This window comes from Mastomys coucha, unplaced genomic scaffold, assembly GCF_008632895.1.
Source record: "Mastomys coucha isolate ucsf_1 unplaced genomic scaffold, UCSF_Mcou_1 pScaffold22, whole genome shotgun sequence".
Taxonomy (NCBI): Eukaryota; Metazoa; Chordata; class Mammalia; order Rodentia; family Muridae; genus Mastomys; species Mastomys coucha.
In genome coordinates, this window is record NW_022196905.1 from 149,520,217 (window position 1) to 149,539,449 (window position 19,233).

Here is a 19,233-nt window from a genome sequence, read left to right on the forward strand (position 1 = left end):
ATGGAGATTATAAGGCTTTTCACCTTGTTGTAAGAGCTTTGACAGCCTGCTTGTTCTGTAGGTAGTCTAGAAATACGTATGCCTTCCAATTCCTCGTGTTTAACTTGGCTAAGACATATATTATGAAGTACTCACCCATTCTAAAAATTTGACCCCATTATAAGATTGCTCTATACTTCTTAAGGTGTAGGGTTCATTTTTAAATAAGGATTCTAACTCTTCTACCCCATTCTAGCCCACAATCCAAAGGTAGGGGAGAAAAGATGGTAAGTAGGATAAGGTGATGTGGACCTGTTTAGAAGTAGTTCCTTCTACTTTAAAAACATGCCTTCAAGTTTAGAAGTATGCTTTCACTGTCCATTGAGTCCTATTTGTATTTTCTCCAACACCAGCTGTCCTCCCATGAGTCTTGTCTCAGCAAAGCACAATGAGAGGCAGCCTCACCACATGAGTCTGTATCACCTGACATACCAGAAACTTCCACATCATTAAGGGTCTCTATTCATATTTTAAATATTTGTTAATCATGTTTGATAGTACAGCACTGAATGTTTTTAATGATTTGATCCCCTCCCTTAACCTTGTTGTATAGATCATAAATATATATAATATATGCTCTTCCTCATTTTAATATCAGAATATTAAGAAATATTGGTTTTCCAGTGTCATAGTCAGCCCAGAAAATAAAAAAAAACATACATACAAATTAACATTCTACTAACCAAAAAGATCATATTTAGGGACACACATACACATATAAAAATACATGCATTTATTCAATAACAATCACTGAAAGAGTCCCTAATTTGAAGGAGGACAGGGAGAAATATAAGTAAAAATCTTAAAAATGAAAAAGTATCAATAACATTCATAAAAATGCAAGTAGTCTGCATAAAGTTCTTTGTGCTATGTAATTTGGGATATCATGCATATAAAAGAGACATTTCTAACTTAAGCATAGTCTATGCATGAGCTCACACTGCTAAGCACTGCCTAGGTGCTTTATGGAAACATAAGATAACATTAACATAGCACAATAAATTTCCTTGATTCCCATAACAGCTCCGCAATGAAATGATCTTTCGTTTTCTAAAGTAATATTTTGCTGAATAATTTTTTCAATGGGGATTTTTTAACTAACGCTAAACTTCAGAGGTAATTCTCTGTGTACTGCAGCCCACCTACACAATCATTTAGTTGAAACTATTCATTTTGCACAAGAGAAACCCAGGGATTGCATGTAAAAGAAACTTACAAAATTAGCTCACCTAAATAGATAATAAACCTAAAAAGGAATTTCACTTGAACAACAATCAGAAAAAGAATCACAGGCTTAAATATGATAGGCTTTACTTTATTTGATGAGCCTATATATTTAATAAAGAAAGGTTTCCTCTATGGAATCAAATATGTAAGCAATATACCTTTAAAATAATAAACTTCCACCAGTCCCTTCAAGTTTTAAAACATGTAACACTCCATGTCATTAGATAAAGTGTGTCTAGTATAGAGCCCAGTTTAATTATAGCAGATAATTAGTGGCATTTTTATTGTCTATATTGTTTCCATTGTTATGTTTCTTAAAATGTACCTCAAACTTTATTACATTTTGGTATTAGTATGGGTTTTGAAGCAATATATTTTTTTTTAGTTTAAACTGCAGCCTACTTGACCCTTACAGGAATTTGATGTGAGATCTAAGACCCCTAAGAGACTTGTAAATATATTTTTGAGATTCATAAATTTGAATAAGAAATTGAATCAATAAAAAATTATTTAAGTGTCCCTTAGCTGAAATTTAGCATTTCTCATATCTTAAGTAGGAAATAGGGGGTTGGGGATATAATTCAGTGGATAAAATATTTGCTGTGCAGTCCTGAGGAACTGACTTGAATCTCTAGTACCCATTTAAGTTCCCAGCTAGGTATGCTGGTCAACCATTGCTACCCAAAACAGTAAGGTCCAGAACCAGTGGGAAACACTGTTCAGAAACAATAAGTTGGAGATCAATTAAGGAAGAGAAGCAATATTTAAATCTATCCTTTGCTCATGTACACATATATTAGTATCTGCTCACACATATGTGTATTAATGAATATAGTACTACACAAAATATGAAAAACAACTAAAGTAACACCAGAAATTCTAGGTGACTTTGAAACCAACAGAAATCAGATTTATGTTATATTAAACACTCAGAGATACTAACAACAAAGTGTACACTTGCATATAATTTGAGATAATAATTAATTTTTGATATATTTACTGTATTTTGATTAGATAATTTTTCTTTGAAACCCATGTATATTGCTTTGTATGTTTAAAACTTAGTCCTACATTAGATTTCCAAATAGATCCTTAGGTCAAATACTACTAATGATGGAATATTAAGAGTCTTTAGTGCATGTTTCAATAACAATGAAGCAGGTATGTGATCAGATTTTTACTTTGCCCATATTTTCTTTTTATTTTCAGATTGGATGCTAAATATATATCATTTTCTCTTTCCATTTTTCTCAGAAAACTGAAGTCCAGCAACATTATGTTTTGGTTAAAATTTGAAAACTTGTAAAGGATCAAGAGATAATACATCTAGAATGTGTATATTTAACAAACATATTTGACAAAGATACTCATTCATATAGGAATGATTTGGACATTCTCTAAATTTATTTGAGTAAGTTTATGATAGTCTAGAAATGGTGACACAAAACTAAACAATCCTCTTGCAAAATCTGATTACATTTTCTTATACATTAGGGATAATATATTTCTCTGCCCATTTAATAGTTTCAATAATTCATCTACAGATGTTCTGACTTCCAGCTACTCTATGTTGTTTTTAGACATTTGGGTCAAGAAATCTGTAGTAATCTGTTACCCCAGTTAGTTGGAGGCTCCCTTAGTCTATTACTGGATAACAGTTCACAGTATATTAGTTCATTTCTCACTACCCTGGCATGGCTTCTAGGTATGAGGTACAACTACATAGAGACTGATTACACTTCTGAAAATCAGTAACTCCCTAATTTTGGGTCTGTTAACTATATTATCTCTTAAAGTCACCCTTTGTATGACAAATCACTGTAAGTTCAGTTACATAAAATCATTACCTTTACATTCTGATATATTTTAATCACTTAGAACTCAATATAGTCCAAGGCAGGACATAGAAGTTTACTTTTGCTCAGATATGCTTTGAACATCTGGAACACATTAATTCTGAAGATCCAGTAAGTACTCTTCTTTGAAACCTATGTCCATGTGTTGACGCTGACTGTGCATTGTGGATGGTCTCAGTTGAGCCTTTTGGTACCCCCACTTAGAGGTAGACTCAGATAAGCTATATTTCAAGAAAAGACAAAGCCTAAGAGAAGTAAGAGGGAGTTGTTTACCTTTTATGAATTAATTACATTGTATGATGTTACTTTCATTGTTCACAGATTCATATGATTCAGAAGAAACACATACAGCACATTATCAAGATTATACCTTCTGGGTAGAATAAATAGAGTGTGTGATCTCATTGCTCTCAGTTTTGGGGAATACTGTCTTTCATGCTGGCCTTCTGAGTTGTGCCTCTTTATCTGAAACATGTCAAGCTCATCAAATCTGTGACTGATGTCAATTTTATTATTTCAGTATAATGCTGAATGTGGCATTTTCTTACAAGATTTTAACATCTTCAGATTATCCATGGCAGATATGTATACATTTCCTTTAAGTACAAATTTACCCCTAAATTCACAGGGATGTTAGAAATTTCACTGCATGGCATTTTGGAATGAAAATATTGGTTTGCTTCTTGGGCACAATTATCTTCTATAATCTAATGCCATCTGTGGTTTTTGTTTTCCTGCTTGAGACCAGGGCTCACTAAATTGGGAAGTTGATGAGCATGTCAGCATATCATATTTACTAATCTGTTATTCATTATGCCTTTTATGTTATAATCATTATAGCCTGTGATATTTTTGGAATATTTAAATCATTTTCCTTATTCTGCCTTATTATAACTCAAACATATAAATTTAGAACCTACTTAATTATTGCTCTAATCACAACTATTTAAAACCAAATTTGGAAATTGAAGTCATTAGTTTAGATTTTCCCTTCTTTTTTTATTCTCCATGTAAAATAAACTCAGCATTACTTTAAGTGTGGACAAATGGTTTTGAGTAATAAAGGACTAAAACCAATTTTTTAGATATTTAAACATATTCTTGTTAAATTTTCATATGCAGTATATTCATATGCAACTGAATAAGAGAATCATAATCAACACTGAGTATAATGCTTTTAATCATATATGTCAGTGTATTAGATTTATTTAAAAATCAAACTATATCATTATGTCATTCTACAATTCAGCACTATGATTTAAAGATATTTGAATTCCCAGTCTGCTCAAGTTTAAAGAAACCATGAAAACTTGGAGTTCATGGGTATATGTCTGTGTTCAAGTATTGTCATATATGAAGTAATCCTAGATTATTTATTATATTACTTTTCTCATAATGTTATTTCAATCATGCTCAAAAGCCATGAGGATGTAGATCCAGAAGGATCATGAACTTGGGGCTTGCTTAAGCTATACAGCAAGATCCTGTCTCAAAACAAAACACCTTTAGAAAACGTGTAGAAAGTTTGCAGTTGTTCTTTTCACAGTGTTGGTTTATAATGAATATGACAACAATTAGTGTAAATCCTTCATTGGAAGCATTTACAGGTCAATTTTGGACATGTTTATATGTCTTTTTGCCCCAGGATATATGGAAGGAACTTCTATTATTATATGTACATATTTTCATAATATTTTATCTTCTAGATGAAATAAAAATTTCAGAAATATTTGTTGAAAGTCAAGTAGATACAGAATTCATACAACTAAACTCTGATAAGTTAGTAACTACTGAATTAATAAGCAGTATCTGATGTTCCTCTATTGTATGAAAATTCTGAATATTCAGTAGAGTAGCTTTTATTTGTACATATGTCAGGGAAAAAGATAATGTAAGTAGAGAATTTATATTTTCAAACACAAATATTAGATTGGCTATTAAAAGAAGTTAGAGGCCTCATTCTCCCATTTTAATAATAGCATACTGCTTACAATTCTCTTGTCCCCACTATGCATCATATATGGAGACAAAAATAGGTGGAACAACTTATGGTGTTGTCAGAATCAAGAAAGTGGCATGTAACCTCTAGCAACCTTTGCATTTTTCAAAACCAAAAATCTATAGGGGAAAGAAGCAAAAATTAAGAATATACAAATTGTGGCATAAAATATTAATGTATTAAGTATCAAGACAATAGTTGTATTATGTGTAACAAAATATATATGGCAAAACTAGTGTATCAAAATGTGTTCTGATCATTCTCTGGCTCATGTTAGAGTCAAAAGCTATATTCATTGTCTGCTTTCCCTGATTCCTCCTTGTAGAAACATCTTTCCTGAATGAAGGACAAATATATTATCTGTTTATTCTGATGTTGCTGTTTTGCAGGTGTTTTCTTCATGGTGAAAACCAAAGGTAAACCTGTCACTTCGGGGAAGAACAGAGGAAGAATTGATAAATGTTTATTGCCAATGAAAATTTCCTGTGTTAAATTTAAAAAGCATTTAGATATCTTGTATCAACCACTGTATGATATAGAAGACCAAATTATTAAGATGAGATTATATGATGGGATTATCATGAAATAAACCTGTGAAGGTCAGTGTTATATAATGAACTGCATCAACACTTGGAAGGCAAGGCTTCAGAGTCTTTTGCATATGACATCACAAAGGTGAATAATCACTCTGAGAAGCCAAGCCAGATGCATGCGTTGGAATGTATAAGAAGTCAGAATCTGTAATAATTTTTCTACTTTATTTTCAACTATACCTTACAAACTATAATTTGTCAAATGCTGGTATACTATTACATGAGTATATCCAGAATTGTCCAAAATAATCTTTTAAATGCCCTCACTAACTCAACTACTTATTGCACTTATTTTTTCACATATTTCAATCTTTGAAAATAGACTCAACACAGAATATATGTTAGATACATGAACTGAATTATCTACCCTTAAAAGAATTATAAAATAGATTTACCAAAATGGAAAACACTACCCCCAGAGTCAAAAATAAAGTGTTTCTTACAGATGCAAATACTGTTTTGAAGATTTAACTAATAAGCACTTTTTCTCACATTCAGTTTTTAAAATAGTATTAAGAGACATAACTTATATAAACAAAAGCTCCAGGGATCTTCATCGTACTTTACCAAGAACAAAAAAAGAGACAGAATGAAAGAGTATGATAGACTACCCTAAACAGTTTCATGCTGTGTTTTTTAGTGAAATGTGTTGATTTATTAAACTTCATGAGTTTCCCTCTGAAAAATTCCCTGTCTATAAATTTCATGCTTTTGTTTCTCTAAGTTTTCTCTTACTTCTTTCCTTTGTCCATTACTCCTCTTTATTGCTTCAACTTTTTAAAATACTGAAGTAACCAAGATCTACTGCAAAGGTTAATTTTTATGGTCCACATGCTTGGATTTAGAAATACTTAAGTTGCATACCTCTGTCTTTGTCTGTAAGTCTTCCCCCCACCCAGAGAGGTTTTTCTGAAAAGGAAAGACCCATTCAGAATATAGAGGACACCATCCACACACAGGCTTCAGACTAATAATACAAAGATGAAATGACAGTATACATTTCTCTCTGCTTCTTGACACAAGACACATTGTGGCTAGATTCCTTATGGCCCTGTCTCCATGCTTTTCCCTCTAGGGTAGGGTACATTCCTTCAGTCTGCAAGCTTGCTAAAACTGTTTTCTTCTTTAGAATGTTCTTGTCACATATTTTAAGATAGCAACAGAGAAAATAATAAATAAATCCCCTACTTTTGCATAAATTCCCTTTGAGTGACTGCTGACAATGCTGGCCCTTCACCTTGTGTTGTCCAGAAGAAATGTCACCTGATTTAATCATGACTGAAAAACAATGAGCCACATTCTCAAGCAATTTGAGCATGCCACCTATAAACTGTGCTAAAGAAGGATTTTAAATTTGCAACACCTGAAGTGAAACACTGCTGTAATTGAGAAAAATAGTAGATTGTTAAATGTCATCATTCTCTTCTCCAATAGATGTGTGTGTGTGTTTGTGTGTATGTGTGTGTGTGTGTGTGTGTGTCCATGGCTAGCTGCCCTACACTTGTGTTACTTTAATGCAATAGGGATCAACAGAAATATGCAGAATTCTGATAACTGATACATTTCTACTTTTTCAGATGACTTGTTTTCTGCCAGAATCTTTGTAAATTTTAAGGGAAGATGAAGGTCCAGAAAGTAGGACAAAGTCCCATCTTGCAATTTTTGATGGTAACCTTTTCTTCACCTGTGATTGACCTCTGCATTCAGAAAAAGAAATGACTCCAAAATGTATTGTTTTGGCCTAGATTACCAAGCCAGGTCAAGACTATTTTTGAAAATAATGCAAATATAACACAGCTTATGCCCCATGAGGCCAGAGTCCAGTGACATCAGCAACTGATTTACTCAATGACTACAAATGACTTGAAGCAATAAGGTCACACCTTCCGTATTCTTCGGCCGCCCTAGTTTTGGCTTGAGGTCAGAGATACAATTCAGTAGGTTCTTGCCAAGATTTAGCCGTCAGTGTTAACATTTCCCTCTAGATGTTTCTGATCACTTAAAAATTCTCAAGCAATAATTCAGAAGTAAATTACTTCCCCAGATGTCACAGTTTTTTTTTCTTTTACTTTTAAAATTTTTATCCAGAATTTCAAATGTCATTAACTGAGCTTGAGTGTTTTGCAGAAGTTGCAGCCCTGGCCCAGGGCCTTTCCAACAGTGTACCCCCGAGAGTGTCTGGAAACTCAGTTGAGCAGTAAAGTGAAGCCAGGCCTTCTGTTCAAATGCACCAAATAGGACATGTCATCTCCCAAAGAGCAGCTCTTCTCACTGCTGCTGTGACTATGGCCTGAAGCCAAGTCTTACTGCAGACATATCACCCCTCAGTAAAGAATAAAAATGGCCCATGAAACAAATCCTGACAAGGAACAATACATTTTTTCCTTAGTAAAGTGAATCACTATGAATACTCATACAACTAAGGATTGCCCACAAGTGATTACAAAAAAATATTTAAGTAATGTTCTAACAACAGTCTCTTAGTCTCATAGACCAGAAAACCAAGCCCCCAAATTTAATCTCAACAATAATCTGATATCACGAATAAGGAATTCTTCCCAGACAGTGATTGCTATGGGATTATTGCAAAGTTGAGGTCCTTTAAACCATGTTTCTCCTTCTGTCATGTAGTTGTCAAGTTTAGTGGCCTTCAACATATTATTTTGTGATATCCATGAACAAGATAGACATGGGCAATGGAATTGGAGAAGGGGATTCTAATAGACAGCCCAAGAACTCTTTCTCTGTATACAACCTGATATGTCAATGAATATCTCTGGTTGTAGCTCACATGATCAAACAACAATTTAGAAAAATAGTATTTTACTACTGCATTAGCAGATTGTGTCAATCAAGAGCCATGAGGTCAATCATGGAGCTTGAGCAGACTTAAATAGTAGTCAGAAAAATAATGCACCAGAATATATTCTCATACGTTCTTGATAACATATGGCCTATCTTCAGAAAAATTTAAGGTTACTATGACCTTAATTATATTACAGGCTTGATCCCCAGAACCTTATGAGCTTTTCAGATGGATCATGGGAAAAATATTCTAAAAATGGATTCTGTTCCATAATGATTTGGGAGGACAAAGGATCATCTTGTCTCAGGAATGTTACCCAGATTAGCAATACTCATAAAATTTTCTTGAGGCCACAAAACTGAGTGTACTATGTTGCTATCCTATTCTGGATAGCTCACTGCATAAAATATTAAGTAAATTATTTCTATTTAGAAAATATGACCTCAAATAACACCAGTACTGATTTCTCCCTTGGTAGGTCTAGAGTGGTTTTATGATGGCATTCAGAACAACAATTGCTTCAGAAATTTTTTAAAGTCATTAATTTTAGGATAATATTGATTAGAGACATTTTCTTAACTGTTTTTCTGAAAACCAAGGTGATATTATAATTTTGACATAAGATTTTTTAGAAATTTAGAGCATTTGAAAAGTATATAGAGATATTACATGTCACATGCCATAAAAATCAAATAAAAACCAAATCCTTGAAAATATTAAGTGCCCTTTTTTTCTATATTACTTTTAAAACTGTCCCTTTGTCTTTCATTTCAATAGTGAAATATTTTACAAAAATATTTTTTAATTAATGTTACCAATTGCTAACTAAATGCTAATCTAATAATTATAGAATATCTACGAGTAAAATTTTATTCCACAAATAACTTTTATTTAGTAATTTTCACTGTAGAACATTTGCACATGTCCCCTATAAAAGAAACAAATGGAAATAAAATGACAATACTGGTTGTGAATTATACCCACACTGCTGAGTATTGTGTTTTTTCCCACAATTTTCATAAAAATAGAAACCTGTACAACTTATTTCATACCATAAATGCTACCTTAAAGACTCTTTGGTGTCATTGCTTTTGACTTCAATTTTTAAGGGTAAGACATACTAGAGTTTCAAGAAACAGACTCAATTTCATCTTATATTTACCATCACAAACATGTATTGTCAAAGTATGTATGCATTATTTTAAATTATTGGAAGTATGATTAAAGAACATTTAAGTACTGTGATGGCTAAGTGGTTAAGAGGTTGAACTCCCCTAAAGTTACTTTTTTCACTTTCATAATTAAACAAAAACAGTCTTCAATAAAGGATGATAACATTTACAGATATCTTTAACCTGTATAAAACTTAAATCAAGTGAAACCACCAACAAAATTACTGATTGTGATGAAGAAACTGTCATTGTATTATAGTATCTATAATATAGTAATATATTATAATATAATTAATATAATATATATTTTCATTTTGGGAACTATTGTGTTTAAATTACATATCCAAATGACAGAGGGGGCACCATTGCCAAGGACATCCACACAGCTCATTGAACACAGAGTTCAAGCTCGTGCCTGCGTACACTTGAGACTCTTTCCCTCCAATTGTGTTACCTTGTTCAGCCTCTATATGAGGGCTTTTGGTTTGCTTTATGGTATTGTTTTGTCCTGTTTTGTTGTTGTCTATAGGCGACCTGATATTTTCTGGAGAGGAAATGACATTTGTCTGGAACTGGGAGAGAGAGGAGAGGGAGAGGGAGGAGTAGAGGCAGGGAATTCTCTCCAAATGTTGCCCTGATGTGATAGTCCCATGGAGCAGGTGTCAATAGGAGTGACCCCCACCCCTGAAGCTCCATGGTATTGGACCACCAACCAAAGAATACTCATGGAGGGACCCATGGCTTTGGCCGCATATATGACAAAGGATGACCTTGTTGGGAGGAGAGCCCTTGGGACTGAGTGTGTTCGATGCCACAGTGTAGGGGAATGCCAGGGAGGGAAGACAGGAATGGGAGGGAGCACCCTCATAAAATCAGGGGAGGGGGATGGGGTAAGGGGTCTCTGAAGGGAGACCTGGGAAAGGGAAAATGTTTGAAATGTAAATAAATAAAATCTCCAATAAAAAAGTAAAAAAATAAAAGATACAAAATATTCTTTTCTATCCTTTCTCTGAGTTATTTCTGTCTTTTTCATTCAAGAGTGTAAATGTCTCTATAGTCCAAGGTTTTGTTTTAAAGAGTCATGTATTACTATGTTTATTTGTATATATGTTTTCCCTAATGGGTTCTTGTACAATACATGCTTGCAGAAGCCAGCAGAGGATAGACAAGGATAAATAAGCATTTTTGACAGATTAGCCATTGCTCCAGTCCCCCAGTCAATGTTGTAAGCAAATATGATCTTTTATTTGAAGGCAAGGTTATATTTTTATGTTATTTTATGTAAACAAATATTATAAAATTGTTATCCATGCTTTTCTTGTGGGATTCTTAACAGGTAGTGCGGGTATCTGTGATTCTTTTGCCTGCTTTTGGGACCCTTTTCCTCCTACTAGGTTGCCTTCCCTAGCCCTGGTATATGAGGGTTTGTGCCTAGTCTTGTTGAGAATTGTTACACTGTGTGAAATTGACATACTTGTGAGGGGCTGGAGAACACCAAGCAAACAAGGCCCTTTAAATCAACATGATCAAAGCTCACATGAATTCACAGAACTTGAATTATGCATCATGCAGAGGGCCTGCACTAGTCTGTACCAGGTCTTCTACATAAACATTGCAGCATCTAGTTTAGTGTTTTTGTGGAATTCCTGAATATGCAAATAGTGTATCTCTGATTCTTTTGCCTTCTATTGGATTCTTCCCTTCCATTTGATTTGTCAAATTCAAATAGTTCAGTTTCTGTTTAATCTTATACTGTCTTGTATCATTATCCATTAGAAGGCTGTTTTCTAATGAGAGACAGAAAGGAAGTAGATATAGATAAAAGGGGATATGAATGGACGTAGAAGCAGTATAGGGTGGGAGAAAATGAAATCAGGATAAAAAGTAGGAAAAAGCAAGTAAATGATTATGCATCATTAAATGAAGTTAATAAAGACAAATGTATGAAACAGATTTTTATGAAGGGTAACTATATAAAATACACTGGAAAATATGTTAAGGAAATACCAAAAATTTAAAATACTCATTTGGTATTTTTTTTCAGAATTATGACATATTAAACATTTAGTTTTTTAAAAGAAAATTGTATGTACCTTAAATTTGATTGACATGTTTTATTGTAATTTCAGAATTATTTATTAGAAATGAGGTTTTTGTAGAGAAATATAAATCTATAATTTGTGCTATCTAAATGACTTTAGTAAGTGTTTCTTAAACAAGAAACTCTGTCAGTGTTTATGTAAAAGTACTTCTCCTTGTCAGCAAACTTCAGTTTGTCCATTTGAAGTAAGTGGGCTAGGAAGCAGGGGGAAAGACCCTTCAGAACGAGATAACAATTGTGAGATGATACAGCCCCTGAAGGTAGCTTTGTTGTTTTCTAAGAAGCTAAGCACAGTGTGTATTATGCTTCCTTCACTGTGACATGTACCTAAGAAAAATAACTTGAAGTGAGGAAAATTTAATTTAGGCTTGCAATTTCAATATATATATATATTGGTTTTTCAAGACAGGGTTTCTCTATGTAGCCCTGGCGGTTCTGGTACTCACTCTGTAGACCAGGCTGGCCTCAAACTTAGAAATCCACCTGCCTCTGCCTTCCAAGTGCTGGGATTCTTCATTCCTTGGCTTGGTTGATTTGCACTCATGATGAGACAGAACATCATGAAGAAGGAAAGATATATCAGACACTACTTACCCATGTAGGACAGACAGGAAAATGGGAATACAGGAAGAATCCAAGACAAGTAAACAACCCCAATGACACTCTTAGTGACATTATTTCTCCATCTCAATCCTTATTTCTTTTTTTTTACATCTAAATACCTGCATATTATGAATATGTCCAAAGATTATAGACTAATAAAGTCAAGAGTCTTCACGATCCAACCATTTTTAGAACCCCTTAGCTGGTATTCATGCCCCAGTAATGATTCTCAAATGAATATTTCACAAAGCATATCACCCAACTCTATCCTAAAATTAGGAAAGGCATGGTGAGGCTTGAATAGGAAGCATACCTTTGTCCAAAATATTCTAGCTGTAGGTTATGTCATATTATACTTTACCATGAAGAGGAAATAAATTATGGAAACAAACCTAAGGCCAGTACTTGCACATAGTATGTGTTTTAACAAATATGGGAGAATGATATTGGAGACTTTAATGTTTTTGGTATTTATAAAATTCGGTGGCAATTATTTAAATATCAATTATATTTTTATTTAAATATTATGTTATATAGTCTATGTAATATGTTAATTAAATGTAACAATGATTCGGTTCTTGCAGTCCTATTTATTAATTACAGAAAATAAGTTTTCACTGTGCACATATTTCTAGGAACTTTGCAGTGTAAAATGGCTAATGATGAGGATGCTGAGGAATGTAACCATAAATAATAAATTCAACTGGAGCTGGCTACTCCAAGCATTCAGATGTACTACATAATCTGATAAATTACGCTTAAAAAATGCATGTTTAGAATGAAGGGAAATGTCATTATTATTGACTGAAGTGTAACTGATTATCTTCTGCGACATGGCACTTCTTACACAGATAGTAATTTGTGTCACAACCAAAGACCCATTCTACCAAAATGGATTTATGAATCTTGAAAGGATGTGACTAGTGTTGACATAAATTTTAATTAGGTATGTGAAACAATGATCATCATATGGTGAGAAGGTACTTGCATATAGGATATCTAAATAATCTAAATATGTATATGTGTGACCTACATTTGCATTTTTGATTTTGTGTATGTGTGTAGATGTATGCTGATCCCATAGAGCAACGTTACTTTTTGCATCACATTTTCTTATTGAACTTGGAACTGGTCTTCTCTGTGATTATGTTATTGAAATGAGCACTGATGAAGTCTCTAAATATGATGTTTGCAATACACTAATATATATGCTTTATTACAAATTGTCGTGCACATGTTGTCTTTATAGCTGAGCAAATTGGCAAATTGTTATTATAGGAAGTTGAATAGCATAAGACCATACTGCTAGTGAGGGTAGAGTCAGGGTAAGATCTCAGTATCTTTCTAATACACACAAACAACACACACATGATATGATATGTGATTGTTCTGATATATGATATGTGATATGCAATATATGATATGAGATAGATGATACATATATCATATATCATACATTCTTTTAGAAGAACAGTAGTAATAGTAGTAGTAGTAGTAGTAGTAGTAGGTTTTTACTAGGTCTATGACCTATTTCATCTCAGTTTCTTGGACACTCTAACAATATCAGGTATGGGTTCTATCTCATGAAATGAGCCAGTTCAAATCCAGTTTAAATGTGGTTGGTTACTCCCATAACACTTGTACCATTAGTGTACTACTATATTTTAATAGCAGCTTACTGTTTTAGAACTGTAGGTGGGTCATATTTATGATAACCTTTCTCCTCTGGTAATATGCAAAGTACCTCCCAGCATCATGAACACTATTCATTAGTGGTGAAACATCTAGTTACTTAACAGCTCTAGTTTTCTCTGTCAGATAGCCTATGATGTTTGAGGAGCGATTAATGGGACTCCATTGACCAATAAATAAACATGGTATAACCCATTCCTGACCCTGGAGATTTGGTCAAACAAGATGAATAATTGGAGAATTATCTCCCCCATCATATGTGACTCCATTTAAGTTCACTTTATATGTGTGTATATTTTAAAAGTCTTTACAGTAATAGGCTTCCATAAGCTTTTCAAAAAGCTTTTAATATTGGTTGCCCCTTTCCATATTCCCTCCGGCACATCTCTTCCTACCTCTCCTTATTTAATTCTTCTATTAGTTTCTTCTTTATCTCTCCACATTACCATATCATATTTACAATGATCTGTTGATATACCCATAGGTCAGCACCTTCCTCAACCCTCATTGGAGAATCTTCTTTATGTAGTAGAAGGGAACTAACATAAAGACTGTACAGTATGCATAGCTTGGGAGACTTTAGAACAGTGTTAATTGGAATGATCTTATTAAAATATTCTCCTCAATGCTTAAGAATCTATGCAAAAGAGGAGGCAGAAAGATTATAAAAAACAAGACATAGTGAATGACTCCAAAGAAACAGTGTCTCCCAGACACAAGAGGAATAAGGCACATAAGAACTCATGGAGGTTGTGGAAGCAAGAATAAGACATGAATGTGTTCAAACCATGCAAAAATCCCAGCACAGAAGGAAAAAGTGGACACAATATAGGGCAAGATCCATGCCAGGAGTAGTTGGCCAAACAAAATGAATTCCTCTATTTTTTTGGTTTGTTTTGTTTTAGAAGACTTCTTGCTTCACTTTTACTGGAAAAATTTTTGTATGGTTTTTCTGCTTGTTGGACATGGACAGAGACAAGGAGGAAGAGACAGAGACAGAAATACAGAGACAGATGTGTGTGTGTGTGTGTGTGTGAGAGAGAGAGAGAGAGAGAGAGAGACAGAGAGACAGAGAGACAGAGAGAGTGAGACAGAGAGAGAGAGAGAGAGAAAGAGAGAGAGAGAGAGAGAGAGAGAGAGAGAGAGAGAGAGAGAGAGAGAGAGAGAGAGAGAGAGAGAGAAAGAGAGAGAGAACTTGGGTGGGAAGAGAAGAGGGTTTTGAATGATTTGGGTTAGGGAAAGACCATGATAAATATATTGCACAAAATAATTCAACAGTCTTAAGGAAAATAAAATTTACTGTACTGTCACTCAAATTATCAGCCTATCTCATTACTATTTATTGTATAGGCTGAGTATCATAGACACATTTAGTAATGTGTAGAATGGATTTATCATATCTAAAAGTCCATATCTTACTGAGTTTGGGGATTGTTTGGAGTCTCATATGAGATGCTAAGTTTCTCATTTCTGAATTCTTTTTAATGTACTTTATAAAATTTAAGTATTCTCCATTGAATTTCCTAAATCTTTTGTGTGTATTGTTTGTATGTTTTTATATGTATATTGTGTATTTATGTGTGTTTATGTGCATGCATGCTTTTTATATGTAAAATTAAATATGTGTATAAATATGTACTTGAATATTTACATGTCTGGGGAGGGGAATGAGTACACTAATTTACTCTGGAGTCTTTTCTTGAATATCCTGTCTTCATAGTATTATAACATCTGTGTAGCTGAAACTGCAAAATAGATGCACTCTTAGGCATCTTTAATGTTTTAGAAAGAGAAGATATAAGAATTGAACCTGAGTGGTATAAATAAGTTGTACTGCATAGCGTATTTGTAAATGCACTTTGCATCTCTGTTTTATTGATTCCTCTGATCAGTTTGACAGAGGCCTTAACAGAAATCTAACACAGCAAGAGCCCTCAATGAGCAGTATTTGATGAATATAAAGCATGATTGGTGGTAGACTGGCTCCTCAGCACCTGTTGCTAGCAAATCAGCTCTAGCTCCCAAGCCCATTTCTCTCTGTTGATTTGGCTGCCTGCTGGGAAGCTCTTTCCTCCCCTCAGGCCTGTTGTCTTGCCAACCAGCCATGGAAGCTGACATTTCCCTCTTGTTTGCTTGTGCATTTAGAAAAGGTTCTTGAAGGGCCACCTGAGGGAGAGGTAGCATAGAAGATCTGGTGATGGGGAAAACAAGTATAAAAAATAATAATAAAAAGGACTCCTGCACCAACCACAAAGTAAATAGAAAATAAAAGGAAATAAAAGAATAAAAGGCCTGAAAACTTGTGGGAGTAGAGGAAACAACTCTGTCATGTTGATTTAAGGGAATTATCTTAAGCAAAATGCTGCTAGTCCAGTTTATGTGCCCAGGAGAAAGCTACAGACAGTCTTGTGTTCTGAGAACTGCCTTTTATCTACTTCTGAGGATGAAGTCTGAATAATTTTGAAACAGTCCACATTTTTTTGTACATTATCTTTATAAAGCAACACAGAATATTTTAGGACATAATGTGTATGTATACAATGCAAATATGAAGCATATTTGTATAAAGTTTATCAAAAACTATTAGTGTAGAAATTGTTCAAACATCCATATTTGTATTCATTTACATTTTAGCAGTCTATCCTATATTAATACATGTATTTCATTCACTTCAGTTGAATATATCATTTATGATAATTAAAATTGTATTTGCTAATATATATTAATATAATTTGATTATTAGAAAATATGGAAGATAAGTAATTAGCTTGTAAGAGTAATGGCTCCTTATATTTAGTTATACTGTTTGCTTAAATGCTGGCTAATTTTCTGTCTGTAATGCATTTTCTTAATTAATGATTGATGTGGGAGCATCTAGCCCATTGTGAATTGTGCCAAATTATGACTGGCAGCAAACAACATAGAAACACAGTAAGGAGCATTATGCACTAGTTCCTGTCTCCAGGTTAGTGCCCTGTCTTCAGTTGGTGCCCTGACTTCCCTGAATAATGCACTGTGATGAGATATTGTAAGCAAAATAAATAAATAAGTTTATCTTGGTCATGATGTTTTATCACAGAAAAGAAACCTGAACTAAGACTGTCTAACGAATAAAATATATAAATATTTATATGAATGAATGAGTGACAAATATGTTATGAAGAATATGCGGGTGTTTCCTAAAATTTGAAATACATATGTATTGACAACTAGAGTAGCAGTAATTCTAAAAGAGAAGAACATGCACATTTGGGTGACTGATTTTTTCTATTTTCACTTAACTTTTTCTTTAAAAACCCTTATACCATGCTTCCTAATGAAAATCAGAGCCGAGCAATGGTGGGCCATACCTTTAATCTCAGCACTTGGGAGGCAGAGGCAGGCAGATTTCTGAGTTCAAGGCTAGCCTGGTCTACAGAGTGAGTTCCAGGACAGCCAGGGCTATACAGAGAAAGCCTGTCTTGAAAAACTAAAAAGAAAAGAAAAGAAAAGAAAAGAAAATCAATACAACATTTAACAAAATAACTGATCAGTGGGAAAGTTCATATCAAAATAGTGTTCATTAGTTTCATTGTGTTTTTAGTCCTATCTGATGATTTAATGAAATAATGTTTAAAACTTAAGCTGAGGTACATGGAATATAGGTCAGTGCTATGTCACCATAAATAATACTCATATTCACAATTTATCCATGTATTAAGTTTTAACTCATTTCAGATAAATACAAAAAGAACATTTTTTTTTACTTTTCTTTTAACTTTAATATAAATACACAACAGTGTACTCTGACTTTCACTTACTCATCTTTATAACCATCTTCCATGGCATTGTCTTTATCTGAAAATTTCTTAGTAAACAATGAAATGCCATGCATTTTTTTCTTGTATAGTTTTTACATATCTGACAAGCAATGAAGAGAGGGCTTTGGGCTATAATTTTAGTGTGTTTGCTTTTTATTTTCTTCAGTATTTTCCATTTGTCATTTGCTCTATTCCATATAGTCACCTGAAGATGTGAATCCTTCATGTTAACACCCTAGCTTAACCTAAATTACCTAGGAGAACAAGATTCTAGAAATACAGCTTTGCCATTTCTAAGTAGCTCTTGACATGTCACCTTACATTAGTACTCAAACACAGTGAATCTTAATCATATTACCTATTTGCAAGCCTATCTGCACTAAACCTTCGTGGCCATTTTGTTGAAGCTGTGTTTCCTAGCTTCTAGGAGGTAGAAGCAATCCTTGAATTGCTTCTTAGATAAGTTCTCTCTACCTGATTTATACTTGCTTTCTACACAAGCCCTCGTGATTACACTAGTCCAAGTAGAAAATGTCCTTAATTCATAAGTTAATCACACAGACTACTGTCAGCATCATACACTTGCATTCTGAATGTTATAGAGTGAACATTGTTATTAGAACAGCTATGCTACACATTCCATTGACCATGAGGTCCACACGTGCTAGAACAATACCCAAGTCTTCATAACTGCCAAAATCAAATCTACTCCATTTTCTCCTCTCCTTTCCTAATCACTTCCTAGATACCTAGAACAAAATCATGCCAAATTATTTGTACTTTTGTCTAAATATATTTTTTGTTGTCCAGCTTTCTCCCTCATTTGCTGCCTGCTGCCTACAAATGCAATCTGAATCTTTTTCTACCAGACTAATTCCTACTCATCCATGTATTATTTTAATTACAAACCACTTTAAACATATGGCAAGATTCAGAAAATAACGAAACAGACCCCTGTACTCCAACTCCCAAGATTAAACAGATGTTAACATTGTGATGCACATTTCTCATTTCTATATTTTTGAGACAAAAGGAATATCGTAGAATCACCATTCCCCCCAACTCCCCTAGAGGATCATCTGAATTCATCATTCATCAAATGCATGTATTATAGTTTTTGTATTTGTATAAACATAAAAAATAAATGAATACATAGTAGTTTATATATTCATGCCACATTATTTTCTTTCAAGCACATAAAAAATCTTAACCTTTATAGTTACCCTTCTACATTATTCCAAACATCTTATACACTTTCCTATCATTCATATATATATATATATATATATATATATATATATATATATATATATATATATATATATATATATATGTATATGTATAT